Genomic DNA, 13,497 nt, shown 5'->3' on the forward strand with positions numbered 1-13,497 from the left:
AAAGAAATCCTTTAACCGTGAAGGTTTGGGATACAATGCAAACACTCAAAATGAACGAGTGAAACCATGTGTGGAACCACCTAAAGTTGCTCCCATTTCACCTACTCTAAAATGCTCTTATTGCAATAAAGTTGGACATACTGTCTCCTTTTGCAAGTATAAGAGTGGTGAGATTAAGGGGGAGCATGTATGGATTCCAAAAGAATCAAAATCATACACTCGGGTTGACAAAGCTATACCAAAGAAAAGTGGTGCCTATAAAGATAAAAGGCAGCCAAGGTTTAGCTATCATCAACAACCAATTGTATTTCAAAAAGGAAACGAAAAGAAGAGTACATATTCTAGAGGCAATATTTCTAAAAGTTATAATGTTCCTAAGCCGAGCTTCTATCATCATCCAACTCCTTATTACAGTTATGATAGAAACTATGTGCATCCTAGAGATGATTTAAGGCAACATGTCTATAATACTAGGAATCATGCATCTAGATATTTGTATGTGCCTCAAAATGATTATCCTATGCCTAAATTCTATCATGCAAATACTAGAAATGCTTATGTTGGACTAACCCCTGGACCCTCAAGACAAAAGGGTACCAACAAGTTTTATTGATTGTATTTGTAGGTGTGCCTTGCTGCTAAATCAGACATGTTGTACCTTGATAGTGGTTGTTCAAGGCATATGACTGGAAACAAGTCACTCTTGAACAATATTAAAAAGGTTGCTGCTGGAGATGTCACTTTTGGAAATACAATCTTCTTTCAATCAGTCAACTCTGTGATAATGGCTACAAAGTGATCTTCTATCCTACTCACTGTTCTATCTTGAACAAGGATGGAAAGTTAGTTCTTGCATGTCCTCGCAACAAGAATGTCTACACCTGTGACATGGGTAAAGTGAAGAACGTGTGCCTAATCACTACTAATGATGATCCATGGCTATGGCATCGAAGATTAGGACACGCAAACATGAAGCTGATAAAGAATCTTTCATCAAAAGATCATGTTCGAGGAATACCAAAGTTAAACTATCAAAAAGATCACATTTGTGATGCTTGTGAGATTGGAAAGCAAATTCGAGCCACTCATAAAGCAAAGTCTATGATATCTACATCAAGACCTCTCGAGCTTCTACACATGGATCTAATTGGCCCTGATCCTGTTCAAAGTCTCGGAGGAAATTCTAATACACTGGTGATAGTTGATGATTTCTCAAGATATACGTGGACGGAATTTCTCAAAGCCAAAAGTGATGCTTTTGAATCTTTCTCCGCTCTATGCAAAAAGATTCAGAATCAACAAAACAATACCATTGTCTACATAAGGACAGACCATGGTAAAGAATTTGAGAATTCTAGTTTCACAAGTTTCTGTGATGAACATGGAATCACACATAACTTTTCGGCTCCCTACACTCCTCAATCAAATGGAGTTATCGAAAGGAAGAATCGAACGTTGCAAGAAATGGCAAATACGATGCTAAATGAATATCGTCGGCCTAAGTATTTTTGGGCCGAAGCAATGTCAACTGCTTGCCATATTCTAAATCGGGTGTTGCTTCGACAAATAAAGCTGCAAACTCCTTACGAGCTTTATTTTGGGAAAACTCCGAAGCTAAGCTACTTCAGAGTATTTGGAAGCAAGTGCTACATTCTAAATACCAAAGACTATCTCACAAAGTTCGATCCAAAGTCAAGTGAAGGTATTTTCCTTGGATACTCAAAGAATAGTAAATCTTATCGAGTATTCAATCTCAAGACTCTTGTGGTGGAAGAGTCAATGAATGTCGCCTTCGACGAGTCAAAACCATCGTCCAAATACATTGATCTTGTTGATAAAGATGATGTTGGACAAGATAATGTGGAAGATGTCATTCGTCAATTTGAGAATATGGATTTTGGTACAACTACACCAAACAATCCATTGGAACTAGCTAATGTTGAAGATGATCTACCAAAAGAAATTCCTCTTGTTCGAAGTCATCCCTTGGATAATGTGTTGGGTGATTTAAGCAAAGGAGTTCAAACGCGTTCACAAGTTCAAAACGTGGTTAATCATCTCAGCTTTCTATCTCAAATTGAGCCCAAAACTGCTAAAGATGCGTTACTAGATGAAGATTGGATTTCTGCTATGCAAGATGAGCTACTCCAATTCACTCGTAGCAAAGTTTGGGAACTCGTTCCAATGCCAGAAAATACTTCCATTATTGGAACAAAGTGGGTATTTCGCAAGAAACTTGATGAAAATGGAACGGTTGTTCGAAACAAAGCAAGGTTAGTTGCTCAAGGATATACTCAAATGGAAGGTATTGACTTTGATGAAACTTATGCACCCGTAGCTCGGATTGAATCTATTCGAATGCTACTAGCTTTCGCGTGTCATAAAGATTTCAAGGTATTTCAAATGGATATGAAATCTGCATTCTTGAACGGAATACTGGAAGAAGAAGTATATATGAAACAACCTCCCGGTTTCGAAGATGCAACACATCCTGAGTATGTGTACAAGTTACACAAAGCTCTATACGGATTGAAGCAAGCTCCAAGAGCTTGGTATGAAAGGTTAAGCAAGTTCCTGTTGGATAACAACTTCAAAATGGGAACTGCTGATAAAACCTTATTCACAAGACAAGAGAAAGATGATATTCTGCTCGTCCAGATATACGTAGACGATATCATTTTTGGTTCTACGAACGATGCTATGTGCAAACAATTCTCAGATAGTATGAGCAAAGAATTTGAAATGAGTATGATGGGAGTATTAAACTTCTTCTTGGGATTGCAAATAAGGCAATCTGACGAAGGCATTCACATCTCACAATCCAAGTATTGTAAACAGATGCTGAAGAAATTTGAAATGGATGATGCCAGACCTATCTCTACTCCTATGTCTACTTCTGACAAATTGACAGAGGATCCAAAAGGGATTCTAGTGGACACAAAGAAGTATCGGGGAATGATTGGAAGCTTGCTATACATCACTGCAAGTAGACCCGACATTCAATACAGTGTTTGTAAATGCGCACGATTTCAGGTGGCACCAAAGGAATCTCACTTATCCTATTTAAAAGGTACCACTGATCTTGGTCTATGGTATCCGAAAGGACTATCATTTGACCTAGTGTGTTTTTCTGATTCTGACTATGCTGGGCATTTAGTCGACAGAAAAAGCACTAGTGGTACGTGTCAGTTTCTTGGTGGATGTCTTGTTTCGTGGTTCTCAAAGAAACAAAACTCAGTCTCAATCTCCACCACAGAAGCTGAATATATAGCAGCTGCAAAGTGTTGTGCTCAAATTCTGTGGATGAAGCAAACTTTGGCTGACTACAATAAAAAGTTCGATGTTGTCTCAATCCTATGTGACAATACAAGTGCAATTGACCTAAGCAAGAATCCAGTGCTACATTCAAGATCTAAACATATTGATGTGAGACATCATTTTCTACGAGATCATGTCAACAAAGGAGATATAAAGATGACTCACATTGATACGGAAAATAATGTCGCGGATATCTTCACGAAGCCATTACATTCTGAAAGATATGCTAAGCTTCGTCTGGATTTGGGAATGGTGGAATACACTAAGTGATTTAGTGCGGAGGTCACAATATATTTATACATATAAATATATTTACTTATATTTATATTTATATTTATATTTATTTTTGGTAAATTAATTTACAGGCTTTATAGTCATCTTACGAATAAATAAAAATATCGATCGATATCTTAGTAGACTCTAAAATTCAGATTCATTGATGAAGAGATTTGTCAATCGGAATTTATTAGACTACTTGGAATATTCGAATTAATCGATAAGATTATTTAGTCGAGCGAATATTTTATATTCTTAAGATACTTAAAGTATGCATATTAATTTGCCTAAATTAAAATTTATACTATTATAATTCTTTCGAATATATTTTTTATGATTCGTAAGTTACTATTACTAGTAATATGAATTTTAAAATATTTACGTAAATTTACTTTGGGAAACGTAAATTATCTTAAATATATTATTTAATTTCTTATTTGTACCAATACAAATATTTGGGGTTTGAATTTGTTTAGCCCAATTCAGCTGAAAATTGAACCGGCCCAATTTCTATACCTAAATCACAGCCGTTCATTCCCTTCTAACACTAATCTGCACCGTTTATTCACAAAATATATATAATCACTTATTTTTACTGTATCGCCGCATTACACCTTCTCTCTCGTCTCTCCTCTCTGTGTCTCTCTCGAACTCTCTATAGTCTTCACCGACTAAACCCTAATTTATAATGGGTGCTTTCGGAGATCGATTGTTGATTTCATTCTTCTCTTGCTCTATATCTCAGTTAATTGAAGCAATACGGCTGGTTTGGTATATAGAAAAAGGGTTTGAATCGATGAGACTCGAATCCCTCTATGGATCTTGAGTTTAGGTTCAAATCCGACATGGTTTTTATAGCTTTTAATTTGATTTCTATAATACTCACTTGTGTCTATGATTTGAATTAATTTCTTCTCAAACCCTAACCTTGGCTCTTCAAGAAATTTGCAAGAATATGGCTAATTTGGTCGAAGTGAAGCATACAGAGGGAATTAAAGGTGATTCGAATGGAATCAAAAGACGCTCGGTGGTGCTTGACAGAGCTCGGTGATGGTATAGCTGCACTGTACCTGATATGTGCGAATTCAAGCCCAAACTCGATTTAAGTCTTGTGTTCTGATTAAGTTATGAGCTTGTGTGTATAAACTCCACGAGTGGAGGTAAGATATTTAAAACCCTAAATGACTTGAAGCTGCTCTGTTTCGAATGAGTTGAAATTTTGGTAATTTGATGTGTTGGCTGATGATTCTGATGATTAGTTGTTTGGATAAGTGATAATTTGATCATACGTCTGTAGGATGCTCTTGTTCTTGCTCTGTGCTAATTACCTGAGTTAACTACTTAACTGGATGCTTATTAGTCCTTGATTTGCTATTCATCATCTGTATCAATTTTACTTGGACTAATTTCTAATGAACATTGTAAGTCGGTCATGAAAATTTGATATTTGAAAAGGCTGCTATGATGTGCCATTAGTTATAAGATTGGTGGATTTGTATTATGTGATATATCCATAACTGTCTAAATTGAAATTCTATGTGAAGGAGTATTTTTTGCTATTATTCCTAAATGTCTACATATGACAAGTTTGTAATCTATATAGTCCTGGTGAATTGTCATCTGTCCATCTACTTGTATAACTGGTATGGTCTATGTAAACAGCTTATGTACTTTAACACTTGATAAATTAGAAGAATTAAGTTGATTAGTTGAACTATAAACTAATTTAAATCTCATCTTTACTGTTAATGTATATCCAGTGTTAAATTTCCTTGATATGACTTTTAACAAAAATGAAACTTGATCAAATATTCTTAAGTCACTAACATGGTTATGCCCTTCTCTGTCTTGATCAACTGTATCTTGTCATCAACAAATATGGATAACTTAATACAATTGATTAAGTTGCTTAGTCTAATTCTGGTGTCCAGTATGTCAGATTACTATCTCTTGGCTGTAATAAGTTAACCCCTTAGGGTGAGCACCTTATCACCATATGACCTGCATAACTCAATTCTTCATTGTGGACTAATAATATGAGCATACTCTGTACTGTTTATATAAGTCATGTGTGATAAGTTGCCTGCATGAAGTGTATTATACTTGTGTATGTCTCTTAAGTATGTGTAATTGATTTGATTTATGCTCTGTGACTTCATGCATTACAGCTGGATACTATTTGGAGTACTAGACCTAATCTTATCTGGCACATAAGTTAGATTATATCATTAGGAGACTTAATTTCTCACTAAAACAAGTTTTAAAATCACTTGCACACACAATGCCCTCTTGGAAAGACCTGGCTGGAGTGCCTTGAGCAATCCAGTATCTGGATCACTGCCAAGATCAACGGCCACAAAAATGTTTTTCACTCTAAATTATTAATTAAATTAGAATAAACTGCTGAATAATTATGTATGACTAATTATTTTCAAAATAGAGTGTGGTTTGCTGAATTTGCTTGTGTGATCTGTTGAGTGTGATATGTTTGTATGTGACTATATATATATATATATATATATATATATATATATATATATATATATATCTGTTGCTGCATGCCTGTACTGTTTGATGCTACAGTTAATTGTTATGGTGAAGTCATGCTTTCTTGAGCCTTTAAATCTGAATATATGAATATAATACCTAGAGTAGAACCTGTGTTTGTCCTTCCTGACAATATCAAATCACCCTTGGGGATACAATTTGAATAAAATGGGTGCTGCACATTCTTTTATGCTCTGACTTCTCTGAAATCCTTAAATGCTTGTGTACTTGATAAAACTTCACTTGTCACAACACTAGTCATTCAAAAATTCTGTGTCACCTAATCTTACACATCTAATATATATATTTGGCATGTGCAGTCCTTCAATACTGTTCATGTACTATTATGCACTGTTTTGCATAGACTTTTGTGGCATTTTTGAAATCTTGTATGCTGATTACATGCCTGCAGTCCTTTCTTGCTTGAAAATATGTGGCTTGCATGCTAATATTTTAATATATATATATATATATATATATATATATATATATATATATATATATAACATGACTGATTTGCAAGACATATATGTATGTGTATCTGTACTGCATAAATATATATGTATATGTATCTGTGTTGCATGACTGTCTATAAATGCACACATTCTTTCCTTTCTCTACTTCACAGCAAGCACAAATATTTCAACTCTCTCTCTCCCATGGATTTCACTCCCCTCCTTGCCAACTACCAAAGAAACCCCTCAGACCAACCTTACCTTCTTGAAGCCATGGAATCCACCGAGTTTGAACAATCCACTACTTCAAAACTCCATCAATACACTAAACCTAAACCTATAAGAACCTACCACAGAAGGCCTAAATACACTACCTCCACAAATGCCATTCCTTTCTACCAAAGTCCCATCTTCAAAAAGCCTATCAGACCCCTCAAAAGAGCCTCAAACTATCAAAACTACCCTGATCTCATAAAAATCAGACCTCCTCCACCAAGACTAGCCAATCTGTCACACTCCAAAAAGCTTCTCCTCATGAACCAAAATGTCCAACCTGGAACCAATGTGGAAGCCAAGGGAGAAATTGAAAAACTAGTGCTTGCTGCTGAGTGGAAAAGCTTGATTTATGACCTAGATCATAGGTATTTCTTGCACTTAATTGGTGAGTTTTACTGTAACATGAAGCCTATAAGGGGATTGGATGGGATAATGCACTTAACTACTATTGTGGGAGGGAAACCTATACTAGTTGACGAGAAAATTTTAAACAAGGCTTTAAAATTACCTCAAAGATTATCTGGAATGCCATGCTTTGACATTTACTCTCACTTTGTGTTCTGTCAAGAAGAGTTTCAACTTTATGTGGGGTTCTTCACTGATTCTGATGTGCCATTTGGTTTGTGTGATTCTAACTGTGGTATACACTATAAGCACTTTACTCCTGTGTGTCAGTTGGTTGCCTTGATTACCTTTTTATAATAAGACAAAATTTACGATTGACAAGTATTGTTAAAAAAACATACAAAATAAACATAAATAATTTTAAAATTTTTTACACATGACTAATATTGTTAGTTCTCGACATCCGTACGGTTAGATCATCAAAACAAAAATTTATAAATTAATATAGAGTTAATTGTATACATAACAAACATTCTATTCAGTACAATCTAAATTGTAAACATAAAACACATTCTAATACTCACGTCCGAACTACAAAATTATCTTGATAGTACAAATGAACAATAGATATCTGCATATATGCATAATATAAATATATTTGTTAAGACAAAGGGTAACAAAAAATAAATTTGATCACGAAAATGTGAATATTTAACGCTTAAAAATGAAAATTTGTTATACAACGGTTTCCCTCCCAGAAACCGTTGTCTACACTATTTACATACAACGGGTTTTTCCAGAAACGTTGTTTGAGCCTATTTTAGACAATAAATTCTGTTACAACGGTATAATGTCCATAACAGTTGTGTTATTTTAACTCGTACAACACATGTGTGTATAAATACCGTTGTCGGTTAGATATTATGAGACAAAAATTACCTTTTTATAATAAGACAAAACTTATGATTGACTAGTTTTGTCATACAAAATAAACATAGAAAAATCTAAATTTTTTTGTGCATGACTAATATTGTTAGTTATTAACATCCATAGGGACAGATCATTTAAAAAAAATTATAAACTAATTCAGAGCAAATCTTGTAAATAACAAAATTTCTATCCAATACTTCCTAACTTGTGAACATAAAACACTTACTAATACTCACGTCAAATCCCAAAAATAATTAATAATTAATAATTAACACAATATTAATCCAAAAATAATTACTAATTAATAATTACAAATACAAGAACTGATCAAGTAAACGAAAATTTTTAACTCTTAAAAAGAAAATTTGTTATACAATAGTTTTACTGGATTTTTCTTAAACAAATTATACAAGATTGTCTTCTTGTTTTATAATTATATTTTCACATCATTAATTACTTAGATTAGTTGGTATTAGAATTCGGTTGGATTGTCAAAAAATTGATTATTCACATACTAAAATAAATTACTCACATGCTAAAATAATTATTTTCTTATTTTATGTGATATCTTTTTATTACAAATGAACAATGTATATTTGCATATATAGGTAATATAAAATATTTTTCTAAGTTAAAGAGTACGAAAATCGAAATTGATCGAGGAAACGAGAATTTTTAACTCTTAAGAAAGAAATATTTTTTAAAAGAAAATTTTATAAGATAATTTTGTATTTTGGAAATAAATTTTACACATAATAAAATATTAATATTTTTAAAAATTATTTAATATGATATTGTTGTAATCAACTAGATAAATATAAAAAACTCATTTTAAGAATTCAACTACACTGGATATTACAGTACATTAATTTTGTTATGTATATTATATTTATAGTTTTTCTAACTCCCGTATCATTCAATTTCATCCCTCAACAAACGTTTTCACTTCCCCCCTTATCGGTTAACCCAAATTTTCATTTCCCCCCTTTATTTGTTTACCCAAATTTTCACTTCCCCCTTGTATGTTAGACTTGTAAGGCAGAGATTCAGATGAGCATCTCTCTTGTTCTACATCTTTCTCTTCCTCTCGTCACAGAGCATATCCCTCCCTCTCTCCCCTGATTTCTATATTCGCCCCTCTCCCTCCCTCCCTCCCTCCCCCTCTCTATTTGATTTTCGACAAAACTCCCAGATCTGTTGCCATCGGCACTGACCCGGCGGACCATATAAGTTTCTGATGGAGGCGTTGACCATGCTGCTCAGTTTAACAACCAATTATATTATGATGAGGAGAGAGATGATTTTACTAATTTAATTTTAGTTTTGGACCATGGAGTTTTGTATCTTCAATTCTCTCTCTCTATCTCTCTCTTGATTTTTTTGTATAGTTTTGTTTTGTATTTTTGTTCTGGGAGTAATTTAAGCTTGCTATGGGTTTCTTTGGGAATGGATGTTTTGGAGATGCAGGATGTATAATTATGTATAATTAACATCTTTTGTTTAGCCTTTTCAATTACCAAGGCTTTCTACTGTTTCTCATGTTTGATTTTCTTTTGTAGATTTTGTCTGCAACAAGCTAATTGCTTCAATTCGAGCCTAAAGTGGAAACTCAAAGATTCAGAGAATAAAGTGGCCGAAGAAGCTGATTTTGATGATAAATTTTGGGCTCATTTTAATAGACGGCCTATTAGGTAATTTGTTTTTGTTTAGTTTCATGTATGTGTGTAAGATGGAGGGGGTGTGTATTTTTTGATGGGTTTGAGTTGAATTTGTGTTTGCTGTATGATTTTTTTCCATTGTATTAAAACTGTGATCTGCTTTGTGAAATATGTTGTGTGATATATTTTTGTTTTTGGTACTTGGAACTAACATGAATGGATATAATTTCCTTAACTTTCAATTCAAGCATAATTATAATTGTTAATGCTCTGTATTGAAATTGTGACCATGTCAAGGATATTATGATGTTTGGGTGTGAAGGTATGCATGGGATGTGAATGTATAAAGGGCAGAAGAAGTTATCACACATAAAAAATAGTTTTAAGATGACTTTTGAATTCTCATGTTGATTTAATGGAAGTCTCTGAACTTTCTGGTAGAAGTTGCAAATAGGTGTAAATTCTCAATGTCTACCTTACAAGAATCTGCATCCAAGTCAGAACCTACAAATGTTGTGAAGACTAAATAACTTTCTTTTAGAACTAAAAGGAAAACCAGAGATAAAAAGAATGGGACTGATTTACACCCTCATGATTGTGAAAGACAGAAGTTGTTAAGTTTGAGTCCAAAAAAGGCAAATACTTCTAGAAAAAATCAAATGTTTCTCTGCAGGCTTTGTTAGATGCTAACAACATCAGACATGACAGAAGATTAAGTCCGATTTGGTGCTCATTAGTGGCTTCTAAAGACCTGTGAGAATCTTGTTGTAATTCATCTTTTAAAGACAAAATTTCTAGGGCAATTATTTTTGTCTATGCATATTTAAGAGATAATGTGATTTAATTAGAGTAACTATGTATTATTATGTTATTCGAGTCTACATGCATATCAGATTCTATTTTATATCTTATACGTACTGTAACAACGGGTCATATATATCTTATATATATTATAACAAATATAGTAAGTCTTACTTCAACTCACTCTTATAAGTTATATGCCTAAGTGAAACACTTGAGTGGTAGATTAATTGTAGCATTACTCCATCATTTCTCTAATTTTTTCTCTTTTTTCCAGGTCAAGGGATGTTGAGAGGCTTCATATGATTCACTTTTTTTCATGCAGTGGTGTTGTCAACTTGGCTTTCAACAATGTCACAAAAATAAGTATTCATTGTAATGTCAAAACATTTTATTATACATTTATGTTAATAGTATTCCTTGGAGAAATTTAGCTTACTAATTGTTTGCTTCTTAATTAAATTATCTATATTAGTTTAATTGGGTTGTGTAAAACCATTGTCTTTTATACTTTTAGCTAATGGAAAATATACATGCCAGTTGTTATAAATAACATTATACAATGTTCACCGCCTTAAAGAGAGCATTGTCTGATAAAACTTGCACAATCACTCCTTGTGATAAAACCATTGTCTAAACATATTATTTACAAGAGTAATGAAATAGAAACACTTGTCCAAATATGTTAAAGACAACAAACTGGCAAGATTAAAACCATTAACTGTTGTCTCAATGTCTACATACAATATATTTTTATAAATAAAATTGTTGTGAAAGAGGCACACAAACAAGTTAACAAAAAAACTAAACCCGTTGTCTATATCTATATAGGACGATCTTTTGTGCAAGAAAAACCATTGTAAAAGAGCTTTCACACAATTGTTTCAAAAGCTGAAATATTGTTAGAAGGATCCTTGCACAAGTGATCTTGTGCTCTAAAACCGTTGTACTAGAGAGTAAACAACGATCATCTCTACTCCAAATTTCGTTGTATGATCCTCTTGCCAACAAGTCTAGCTAACTACAAAAACAGTTGTGGATAGTCTTATTTAACAACACAAATTTAGAAAATGACTATTGTTATGAATCATTTACAACAACATTTCCTTTTATTAATCCCGTTGTTGTTTCTGGGTGTTGCACAACATTTTAGTTAAAGTGAACCATCGTGTTGCCCACACTCAGACAACGTTCGACCCGTTGTCTGATATGCGTATCAGACGGCGCCTCGATAGACCACGGTTTTTCGAGGTGTCAGACAACGGGCAAAAACGCTTGTCTGATGCTGTTTTCCTTGTAGTGGTCCAATGTGCTCCCTAAATCTAACCAAGATAAACACTTTGATTTCTATGACATGAAGCTGATGTTCCTGTTTGTTACTAATAGGATAGAGTTTAGCATATCTTATGTTATTCTCTTGAACATGATCAATGCTCATTTGACTGACTACATGCCTTATGCTCATGTCTTGACTGCTGTGTTTAGTCTGTTTCACATTCCCTTGCCTACTGCATTAGAGACTAAGACCACTGCTTACATTGATGTCACTCATGTTAGAGCTCAAGTTGCCTTAGATAAATGTGAACCTGAAAAATCTGTTGCCTTTAATATGCCATCCTACTTAGATGAGGAAGATGTGTTTCTAGCTGATAAGAACTCTGTGCTTAAGGTGATAGAAGAACAGAAAATTGAGATGAAAAGACTTAAGGAAGAAAATGTGAATATCATAAATAGGGTAACCTATTTAGAGGGTATAGCTGCTGCCTCTCTTAGTGGAAATAGGCAAATGGATATAGATATTGGTAATCTGTATCAAGTCCAAATGAGTGGTAATATGATTAGGGATGTGGATATGTTTCATGCTATTGAACCTGTTGGTGTTGGTATTGGGGGTCAAGGACCTGATGACTTTGTGGATTTAAGCTTTGGAACTGCTGGTTTTGTTGCTGCAATGGAGGAATCCATTAAGTGATTCCTGTTGGTATGTTGCTGGTTTGATGCTATCTGCTTTTGGTTCTTGAATTTTAATTCAAGAAGTGTAATTTGTTTTTAATTTGCTGGATTGCTGTAATATCTAACTTTCAATATTCTGTACTTGAAGCTACAAGACTTGGTTATGTACTTAAACAGGGATGGATGCTAGTTTCATCTAATCAGTGAACCACACTGATGGGTAGAAACTGATTTTCAAAGTTGTAATATATCTAATTCATTCCTGTTAATCTTCTGTCTTGCAGCTAATTCTTATAACTTTTTAGATTCTATGTAGCTTGTATACAGGATAAGTCATGAAACTCAAACAAGAAATGTTTGGTGATCAAATTTCAAGGATGAGTTTTATGCATTGCTTTTGTGAAGTCAGATGCTAAGGTAAGCAAAACATGCTGTTTACTTCTCAATAGATATACATATGTGTGCAATACCAATCCAGCAGATCTATATGACCTATTTCGAAGAGTAGTCTTTTATTTATTGATTGCAGGATCATTATACTTAGAAACAAGATCATGACATGTATTAGTTTAGTCTCTGTAACTTATAAATTTAGTCACATAGACTTTATGTAGTTAAAACTAATCTGTCAAAATTTTGTGATAAGATTTCTCTTGTATTTAGTTTAGCCAATGTACTCTATGTATGTATTCAATGTACAGTGGTTTTCTTTGTTAAACTGTTTGTGTAAGTGCAGTTAGTTTGCTTGTGCTTAGCAAAAGAGTTCTCGATATCTACTTGTATCAAAACCTTAGCATTCACAAACGATTTCTAATGAGTGCAAAGTAAAGTTGTGATTTTTCAAACGATTTCTCAAAGGATTCTCAAAGGATTTTTTTCTTTCAAATTGTGTACGTAAATTTCTTTAAGGAAAAATAGGCTTGAAAATTGAATCGCAT

At 33.6% G+C, this 13,497-nt stretch overlaps 1 long non-coding RNA gene across 1 annotated transcript; it reads left to right on the top strand.

Annotated features, from left to right (window-relative positions):
- The first annotated feature begins 4,213 nt into the window (after positions 1-4,213).
- On the top strand, positions 4,214-11,086 carry LOC135150247 (uncharacterized). Its single transcript, XR_010288549.1, has 3 exons — positions 4,214-4,754; positions 9,707-9,838; positions 10,884-11,086. It is a non-coding gene; the product is annotated as an uncharacterized LOC135150247 (long non-coding RNA).
- Positions 11,087-13,497: the final 2,411 nt, after the last annotated feature.

Source organism: Daucus carota, chromosome 2, assembly GCF_001625215.2.
Source record: "Daucus carota subsp. sativus chromosome 2, DH1 v3.0, whole genome shotgun sequence".
Lineage (NCBI taxonomy): Eukaryota > Viridiplantae > Streptophyta > Magnoliopsida > Apiales > Apiaceae > Daucus > Daucus carota.